The sequence below is a fragment of the Agelaius phoeniceus genome, chromosome 7, assembly GCF_051311805.1.
Source record: "Agelaius phoeniceus isolate bAgePho1 chromosome 7, bAgePho1.hap1, whole genome shotgun sequence".
Lineage (NCBI taxonomy): Eukaryota > Metazoa > Chordata > Aves > Passeriformes > Icteridae > Agelaius > Agelaius phoeniceus.
Genome location: NC_135271.1, coordinates 9,627,824 through 9,636,884, shown reverse-complemented (window position 1 = coordinate 9,636,884; position 9,061 = coordinate 9,627,824). Strand labels below are relative to the sequence as shown.

Sequence of the window (9,061 nt, the reverse complement as noted above, 5' to 3'; positions counted from 1 at the left end):
CAGAGGAAATGATCCCGGCCAGAGCCGGCTGCCGGCCAGGCGGCGGTCCCCACGCTGGCCCGCCCCCCCCCCCCGGCCAGCCCCCGCGGACAGGGTTCACCCGGGGGAGGGAGGGGAGGCAGAGGCAAGGATCCGCCAAGCCCGCGCCGGCTCCCCGCAACTCGCCGGGTTGAATCCTCCGGGCGGATTGCGCGGGCTGCAACCGTTTTCCTCTTAACGGTTTCATGTCCTCTTGAACTCTCTCTTCAAAGTTCTTTTCAACTTTCCCTTACGGTACTTGTTGGCTATCAGTCTCGTGCCGGTATTTAGCCTTAGATGGAATTTACCACCCGCTTTGGGCTGCATTCCCAAGCAACCCGACTCCGAGAAGCCCCGGGCCCGGAGCGCCGGGGGGCCGCTACCGGCCTCACACTGTCTGCAGGCTGCAGCCTTGATCACAAGGACTTGGGTCCCCCAAGAGCGCCGCCGGGGAGGGGGGCTTCTGTATGCCACATGTCCCGTGCCCCACCGTGGGGCAGGGATTCGGCGCTGGGCTTTTCCCTCTTCGCTCGCCGTTACTGAGGGAATCCTCATTAGTCTCTTTTCCTCCGCTGACTAATATGCTTAAATTCAGCGGGTCGCCACATCTGATCTGAGGTCACAAGCCCAAAGCTCGGCCGCACCACGCACGGGGGTGTGCACAGAGACGGCCACCTTGTCTCCCCCGCCCGGTACGCCACCCGCCCCCTCTCTTCTCTGCACTCCCGGAGGGAGCCGGAGAGAGAGAGCGAGCACGTGTGTGCGCGAGCAAGCGATGAGGAGACGGAGAGCCCCATCTCAGAGACGAGAACCAAAAAGGGAGCGCGGCAGAGACAGCCCCGCGTGGGAGGACTGGGCAGGCGGCGGCGCGCGCGACGGCCTCAGTGGGGAGAGAGAGAAGAGCGACTGCACCCCTTGGTGTGCCCTGAAACCACGACAGAAGAGGAGGGGGCGGGCGAAGGGAGGAGGGGTCAGAACCCCCGTCCCTGGCGCTCTCGCCTCGCCTGTCCGTGCGGCAGCACGGCACGGTACCGCTGCGGTACCCACCCGAAAACAGCCGTCCACATGGGGGGGGAGCCTAGGGGCAAGGCCCGCAGCTCGCCTCCCCGTCTCACCCTCCTCTCTCTTTCTCTCGGCCCTCGGTGACACCTTTCGACACTGTCTCTCGCTCTCCCCAGGCCGCCGTGCCACCGCATCCCTGGCACGGTCCCGGCGAGGACAAGCTCCGCCCCAGCGGCTCGCTCCGGGAGCAGGGAGCTACGGAGCGCTCCCCGAGTCTGCATTTAGGGGGACGAAGGCCCTGCGCGGCAACGACGACGACGATGACAACTGCAATGACGACGATGCCTACCGGGCCGCAGGGAAGGGATCGAGGCCGCCTAGGGAAGCGCTTCTCTCGCCGAACCCCTGACCACCTTCCCTCCTGGCACTGGAGGGACACCGGAGTCGCCGCTGCCGCTGCCACCTCCGCGGGCGACGGGCCTGCAAGACGACCTTAGCCGCGCCGCCGGGGTGGCCCCTGGACAGCAATTGATTGTCAAGCGATGCTCAGACAGGCGTAGCCCTGGGAGGAACCCGGGGCCGCAAGTGCGTTCGAAGTGTCGAAGATCAATGTGTCCTGCAATTCACATTAATTCTCGCAGCTAGCTGCGTTCTTCATTGACACACGAGCCGAGTGATCCACTGCTAAGAGTTGTCTGCCCTTTGGGCACCGCTCACGCTGAGCGGCCCCATTTTTTGTTACTCTGGTGCCAAGGACGCGGGGGCGTGCACCTGGCTTCGACCGTACGAGCACACAGAAATGGAAGGGGAGGGAAAAAACCAACTGGAGCAACCTACGCTATGAAGGCCGGCCAAGAGGCGGGGGAGCTCGCACCCCCAACTGCCTCCCCCTGTGAGTGGAGACGCCGACCTCACAAATGCCGTCCTTCAGAGGCGGCCCAGGCGCCCGGGCTCGGCCCGGCCTCCGTGTGGAGGGCCACGTGGCGCGCGCCAGAACGTGGGACGGCGCGGCGGCCCGCCCGCCTCTTGCTTTCACAGGACAACCCGAGCCGGCATCGCCAGTGCCCAAGGCCTGCTGGATGGCAGAACCAGCCACCGCCAGGGCCGCACTCCCGGGACCGCTGCCGCCATGTCGCACCACCGGGGCGCCTTGCCTTGGGCACGCGCCCAGCGGAAGGCGGTACGGCGCTGAGCCGGGGGGCAACACCCGCTCTCCTCTTTTTCACACGAAGACCGGGTGGGGAGAAGCGCCCCCGTGGCCGCCCCGCACGCCTTTCTGCGGCCCACACGCGGCCGGGAAGGGCGATGGAGGACGTGACAAGCGGGGCCCGGGATGGGACCGCCGCTGGGCAACGGCGGGTCTTTCCTGGCTGACTGTCGCCACAGGGAGGGATACCCGTCGAGCGGCACCACCACCGCTCGGCACGGGGTCGCCTGCACTTGCGGGCCTCTGCCACTGGAGGGCCCACCAAGCGCTTGCCCCCCACAAGCGGGCAGGCGGTTGAGCCTGGGCATGGCCGGAGGATGATGGCGCCGCCAGTGTGCCTTCGAGGAGAAAAGGCTGTCAAGGGGAGGAGAGGCACCGGACGTGCCGAACGCAGCGCTGCGCTTGCCAGAGACCACGGCAGCAGTCCGAGGAGAGAGAGCGGGCAGGCCCCGGTGGCCATGACCCCACAGCCGAGGAAGGGCAGAGAGCACGCGCTCTCTGCCAGAGTCGCCCGTTACAACGAGGCGAGCGGGTCGGCCCCCGTGGCTGACTGCGCGCCGCAGCCTCTCCGTCGAGGCCGGGCCACGGAGAGGGGGATGCAGGGCGCCCCTCCTTAGTGCAGCGCAGTTAACCCCCACGGCCCGCGGCGGGATGATGACGGCGATGGAGGAGCGCAGCCGGTGCCGATGGGACAACCACCGCAGGCGATCGGCAGGAGTAGCTGCTCCCCACCCCTCAGTGGCACCCTGCTCGGCCACCGCCTGCCATGCCTGCAACCGCCAGCACCGCCGCTGCCGTGGCGGGCTGCGCCGAGCCGCCGGAGTCTTTAAACCGCCGCCCTGCCCCACCGGCCCCTTTCAGCAAACCTGCAGCGTTTGACGATGCAGAGGGAAAAAAACTGGGGGGACCACAAAGGCGCGGAGCGCTAGGTACCTGACCCTGGGGCGAGGGAAACGACCTGCATGGCCCTGCCGGGGTGCCTCCCCCGCTGCCGCCCTCAGGGGAGCGTCCACCAGCGGGGGCGTGCCCGACATCTGCTGCCACCACCGCCATGTCCTTCTCGGGGCCCGTGGTTTCCCTCAGTAGCCAGGCGCTGCGCAACCGAGAGGACCGGCGTGGCTTGGGCTGCTCCGCCAGCGCGGGGGATGCGGGCCCGACCACCAAGCACACCTCAGGCGCGCATGCGTGCCACGAAGCGTGGCACAGAACGCCCAGAGGCCTCGGCCCTTGGAGTTTCTCTGCCGTGCGCGAGAGGGGGGCCGCTCGGCCTGAGAGCGGGGAACTCTGCCGGCCAGCAAAAGCCCCGCTCCCCAGTGTGGGCAGGGCCGGAGGAGCTGCCTGCTCCGAGCCCCGAAGGTGCCCCTGCCACCCGGCTCCCTCGCCCATTCCACCTTGGCCGCCAACGGGTGCCACGGCCAGACAGCCGTCGCTTGATGGGCGAAGCAGCGAGGGAAAGGATGGGCCCGCCTCCAAGAGGGGCCATGCCAAGCACCCCTCCCTCCCGGCACCCGGGCAGCTTTCTCGCGCGCATGCCGAGGAGAGCCGAGCTCGGGAGAACTCGGGCCGCGCCAAGGCGCCCGCACACGGCACACTGGCGACCGGCGTTCGGCAGCGCCGGCCGCTTCAGACACGAGGCTCGTGGGCCCGCGGCCGCGCCCCCACTCTCTGGCGGGGACGGACTGGCGGCAGACCGGCGCAAGGCCGTGGTTGGGGGGGTGGTGTGGGGGACGGAGGGGCAAGCTGTCGCGACGGTGGTGAGCGTGCCATGCCTCTAGGCCTGGCTGCGACGCGCGGTGTAGCGCGGGGAGAGCCCCGCCCGCGCGCACATTGGCAAGTGCGCATGGCGTGTGCACGCGTGGCACGCTTCGCCGCGCCGAGCGGCTTTTCCCCCCTCTCCCCCTTCCAACCCCCCGTGCCCGGAGGTGCTGCGCGCCTCCGCTCTCTCTCTCTGGGGCTGCGGTGTGCAGCGAAGGGGAAGGGCGTGTGGCCCCCCGTGCGACCAGGGCCGGCAGCCGGGGGCCGAGCGTGCGAACAGAGCGGGCGTGCGAGTGAGGCCGCACGCACGCAGCTGGACGGACGGCCCGGCATGAGGCGGCAGGCGCCAAGCCCCACCGGTAATGATCCTTCCGCAGTTCACCTACGGAAACCTTGTTACGACTTTTACTTCCTCTAGATAGTCAAGTTCGACGGTCTTCTCGACACTCCGGCAGGGCCGGGGCCGACTCCGGGGCCGATCCGAGGACCTCACTAAACCATCCAATCGGTAGTAGCGACGGGCGGTGTGTACAAAGGGCAGGGACTTAATCAACGCAAGCTTATGACCCACACTTACTGGGAATTCCTCGTTCACGGGGAAGAATTGCAATCCCCGAACCCCATCAGGAATGGGCTTCAACGGGTTACCCGCGCCTGCCGGCGGAGGGTAGGCACAAGCTGAGCAAGCCAGTGTAGTGCACGTGCAGCCCCGGACATCTAAGGGCATCACGGACCTGTTATTGCTCAATCTCGGGTGGCTGAACACCACTTGTCCCTCTAAGAAGTTGGACGCCGACCGCTCGGGGGTCGCGTAACTAGTTAGCATGCCAGAGTCTCGTTCCTTATCGGAATTAACCAGACAAATCGCTCCACCAACTAGGAACGGCCATGCACCACCACCCACGGAATCGAGAAAGAGCTCTCAATCTGTCAATCCTGTCCGTGTCCGGGCCGGGTGAGGTTTCCCGTGTTGAGTCAAATTAAGCCGCAGGCTCCACTCCTGGTGGTGCCCTTCCGTCAATTCCTTTCAGTTTCAGCTTTGCAACCATACTCCCCCTGGAACCCAAAGACTTGGATTTCCCGGGAGCTGCCCGGCGGGTCATGGGAATAATGCGCCGGATCGCCAGTCGGCATCGTTTATGGTTGGAACTACGACGGTATCTGATCGTCTTCGAACCTCCAACTTTGGTTCTTGATTAATGAAAACATTCTTGGCAAATGCTTTCACTCTAGGCCGTCTTGCGCCAGTCCAAGAATTTCACCTCTAGCGGCACAATACCAATGCCCCCGGCCGTCCCTCTTAATCATGGCCCCGTTTCCGAAAACCAACAAAATAGAACCAGAGTCCTATTCCATTATTCCTAGCTGCAGTATGCCGGCGGCCAGCCTGCTTTGAACACTCTAATTTTCTCTAAGTAAACGCTTCGGGCCCCGCGGGACACTCAGCTAAGAGCATCGAGGGGGCGCCGAGAGGCAGGGGCTGGCACAGGGGGTGGCTCGCCTCACGGCGGACTGCCAGCTCGATCCCAAGATCCAACTATGAGCTTTTTAACTGCAGCAACTTTAGGATACGCTATTGGAGCTGGAATTACCGTGGCTGCTGGCACCAGACTTGCCCTTCAATGGATCCTCGCTCAAGGATTTAAAGTGCGCTTGTTCCAATTACAGGGCCTCAAAAGAGTCCTGTATTGTTATTTTTAGTCACTTCCTCCCCAGGTCGGGAATGGGTAATTTGCGCGCCTGCTGCCTTCCTTGGATGTGGTAGCCGTTTCTCAGGCTCCCTCTCTGGAATCGAATCCTGATTCCCCGTCACCCGTGGTCACCATGGTAGGCACAGACAGTACCATCGAAAGTTGATAGGGCAGGCATTCGAATGGGTCGTCGCCACCACAGAGGCGTGCGATCGGCTCGAGGTTATCTATAGTAACCACAGCTGCCGGACGGGCCTGGGTTGGTTTTGTTCTGATAAATGCACGCGTCCCAGGAGGTCGGCGCTCGTCGGCATGTATTAGCTCTAGAATTACCACAGTTATCCAAGGAGCGGGAGAGGAGCGACCAAAGGAACCATAACTGATTTAATGAGCCATTCACAGTTTCACTGTACTTCCCGTGTGTACTTAGACATGCATGGCTTAAGCTTTGAGACAAGCATATACTACTGGCAGGATCAACCAGGTAACCACCACCCACGGCGGCGCCGCGGCGCGGCGCGTGAGCATCCGGAGGCACCTGGCCCGCCGGCGAACCTGCCCCGTGCCAAACCCCAACCGCCCCAGGCTCCTTTTGCCGCTCCGACCCGCGGGAGCAGCATCGCGGACAAAGACACGGCGGCGGGCGGCAGCGTGGCGGCGATGGGCGCCGGCAGCAGGGACGGCGGCCGGCCGCATCGCGGCCCGGCATCGCCTGGGATGGGGAATGGCGCCACGTGCAAGGCACACCTCTTGGCAACGGCTGACCGCGGTGGCCAGCCTTTCCCGCAATGCCACGGGCAAGGAGCCGGGACCACTGCACAGCTTTTCGCCACTCGGATGGAGCACGATCTTCCTCTCTCTCTCTCTCTCTCTTTCTCTCTCTCGCGCTTTTTTTCCCAGGGCCCGCGCCCCGGTTCAAGATTCGGCCTCGTGCTCGAAATGATGCGCGTGGCACACGGAACGGGTCTCGGCTGGGGCTGACCCGCCCCCCCCACCAAAGCCAAGAAAAACCCGCCTGCCAAAAGGTCGCGGGCGAGCGACCGGTCGCGGGCGAGGTTGGGCCAAGCGGGGCCCCGCTCACAGGGACCAAACCCCGTCCCGGCCCATCCCCCCACTGGGCCACACGGAAAGCACCGGATGTGCTAGAGGAGGCAGCGACCTGACGAGGTGGGCGTGGCCTGGACACCGAGGCCCCTTTTCAGCTGGGGCAGCTCGCTCTGCAGCAGGCGGCGGAACGGCGAAGTAGTGCGCGGACCGGGCTCTGTTCCACCCGGGTCCGCGCCCCATAGTGTTCGGGCACTTTCGCCCTCTCTCTTTTCTCTCTCGCCACTCTCCCTTCTCGCAGCTCAGCTCCAGCCGCACTGCTGCCTGGCGCTGCTCGTGGCCGGCGCCCAAACAGGCGCTACCCGGACCAGGGCCAGCACCGGCACCTCATGGGTTTTTTTAAGGACACCTGAAAGCTCGCGGGGCCACGCGGCCGTCACACAGCTCGGGATAGTAAAGACGCCCTTCCCCAGGCCAGCGGGAGGGGCGACACCTCACCTGCAACGGGAAGCGAATTGGAAAGGAGACCGCCCTGCCTGAGCACCGGACCCCCCCCTGCCGTGGCTTCCCCGTGACAGAGAAGCCTTGGAAGGAGAGCCGGCCCGCTGGGGGCCCTCTCCGACGCCACCAGAAAAGCCACATTGATCAGGCGCGGCTCTGGGAATGAGCTGCGCCAACAGCGACAAGGGCCCCACGGCCACGCTCCTGGGACAACAACGGCGACGGCCGCCCAGCCCACCTGTGGATCAGATTGCTCGTGGCAGCAGAGGAGTGCGGGGGGTGCTGTCACCCACCCATGGGCAACAACGGCTCCCCTTTTGGCTAGGCAACGGCAGGACTGGACCAGCCCCCGCCGGGCGGGGGGGGACTCGGTGGCGCCCCCCGCCTTCCAGCCTGGGGATTCCGGCCGACTGTGCAAGATAAAGTTCCACTGACCTGGCGCCATGGGCCACCAGCTTTTGCCCGGCCTCGCGGCAGTCGGCTTTCCCTTCTGGAAAAAAAAGCCGGGGGACGGCACGACAGAAAAGGCACACGGAGGCGCGTTCGCAACGACCCGTGCTAGCCATGGGGGCCACGGGGCCGGGGCGGGTCCGAGGTACGCACCTCACTGCCTCCCCACGACAGACCCACCGGCATCCCGCTCACGCCTTCGTCGCAACGCTTCTCGGTGCCGCGGCTTAGGGCCACGAGAGAAAAATAAAAAGGCCCGCGGAGGCCTGGTGGGTGCCTCCCCAACTCCGCCCACCTCAACAAAAAGCAACGGACCCGGCGTGGCAAACCCTGCCCCGCCTGGCAGAAGTGGCTCAGTTGATCTGGCCACAACCGAGGTAGGCGAGGCGCTGCCGCCTCACCCAGGACCAGTCCGGGGGGGCTCTCCGTCGGGTGCCGGGCCCGTAAAAAAAAAAAAAAACTGGGCCAAAAAATTCTGCCTGCCAGAACGCGGGTCCCCATCTTAAAGGCGAGGAAGGGCAATGGCTTCAACAGTGCGGGCTGGGGACCACCGCTGCCGCCGAGGCAGACCGATGGGCCCAAAACAACAGCAAATGATTCTGGAGCAGAGGCATTGCTTGGAGAAAACTCTCCCCTGCTCTGTCTGGGCAATCCTTAACCAGTGTGTTACATGGCTCTTGCTGCCAATTTCTTGCTCAACAGTGTGATAGATCAATCTGATTCATGCTAACACTTGTAACTATATTTTAAATGTTTTAGAAAATATTTGTTAAAAAGTAAGAGAGGAAAAGGATATGGAATCAGTGACACAAAACAGACGTTTTCAGATGTTCACGAGAAAACAGGATGCAGGATGTAGTTTGAGATAAGTAACATCCCAAAAGGCAATAGGCCTCAGGATAATTAAAGAATCGGCTTTGACATGGACAAAATTGGGATGATTCCAGGTATCGATGAAATAATAAGGCTTCTTTTTGGAATATAATGCTGGCTTCTTGTGGTGGTTTGACAGGAAATGTGTTTTTTGGGATGCTGTTTTTTGGGCCAATGGATATTCAGGCTTTAATATTGGCATTTAACCTGGCCATTTAGGACATGGGTCTGCCTCTGAGAACATGGGGTTAAAAGCAGAGCTCTCCCCTGGGAGGGTCCTTTCAGGTTTCTGGTGGGAAAGAGTTCGGGTCTCTGCCCCGGCCCAGCTGCTGGCTGGGCAGGGAGCAGGGAAAAGCCATGTGGCCGAGAGAGGTAGGCCTGAGCCCGGGGGTGGAAGGGTGGAAGAGAGAGAGAGAGAGGGAGACACCAGGAGCCATCGGGCAGCCACCCCTGAGAGACACAGAGAGAGAGAGAGAGAGAGAGAGAGCCGCTGCCTGAGACTGTAACCTTGAGACTGGAT

General features: G+C 63.6%; 1 non-coding gene across 1 annotated transcript; it reads right to left on the bottom strand.

Annotated features, from left to right (window-relative positions):
* Positions 1 to 1,560: 1,560 nt before the first annotated feature.
* Positions 1,561 to 1,713, bottom strand: LOC129133422 (5.8S ribosomal RNA). The gene has a single exon (XR_008535968.1). It is a non-coding gene; the product is annotated as a 5.8S ribosomal RNA (ribosomal RNA).
* Between the last annotated feature and the right edge of the window lie 7,348 nt (positions 1,714 to 9,061).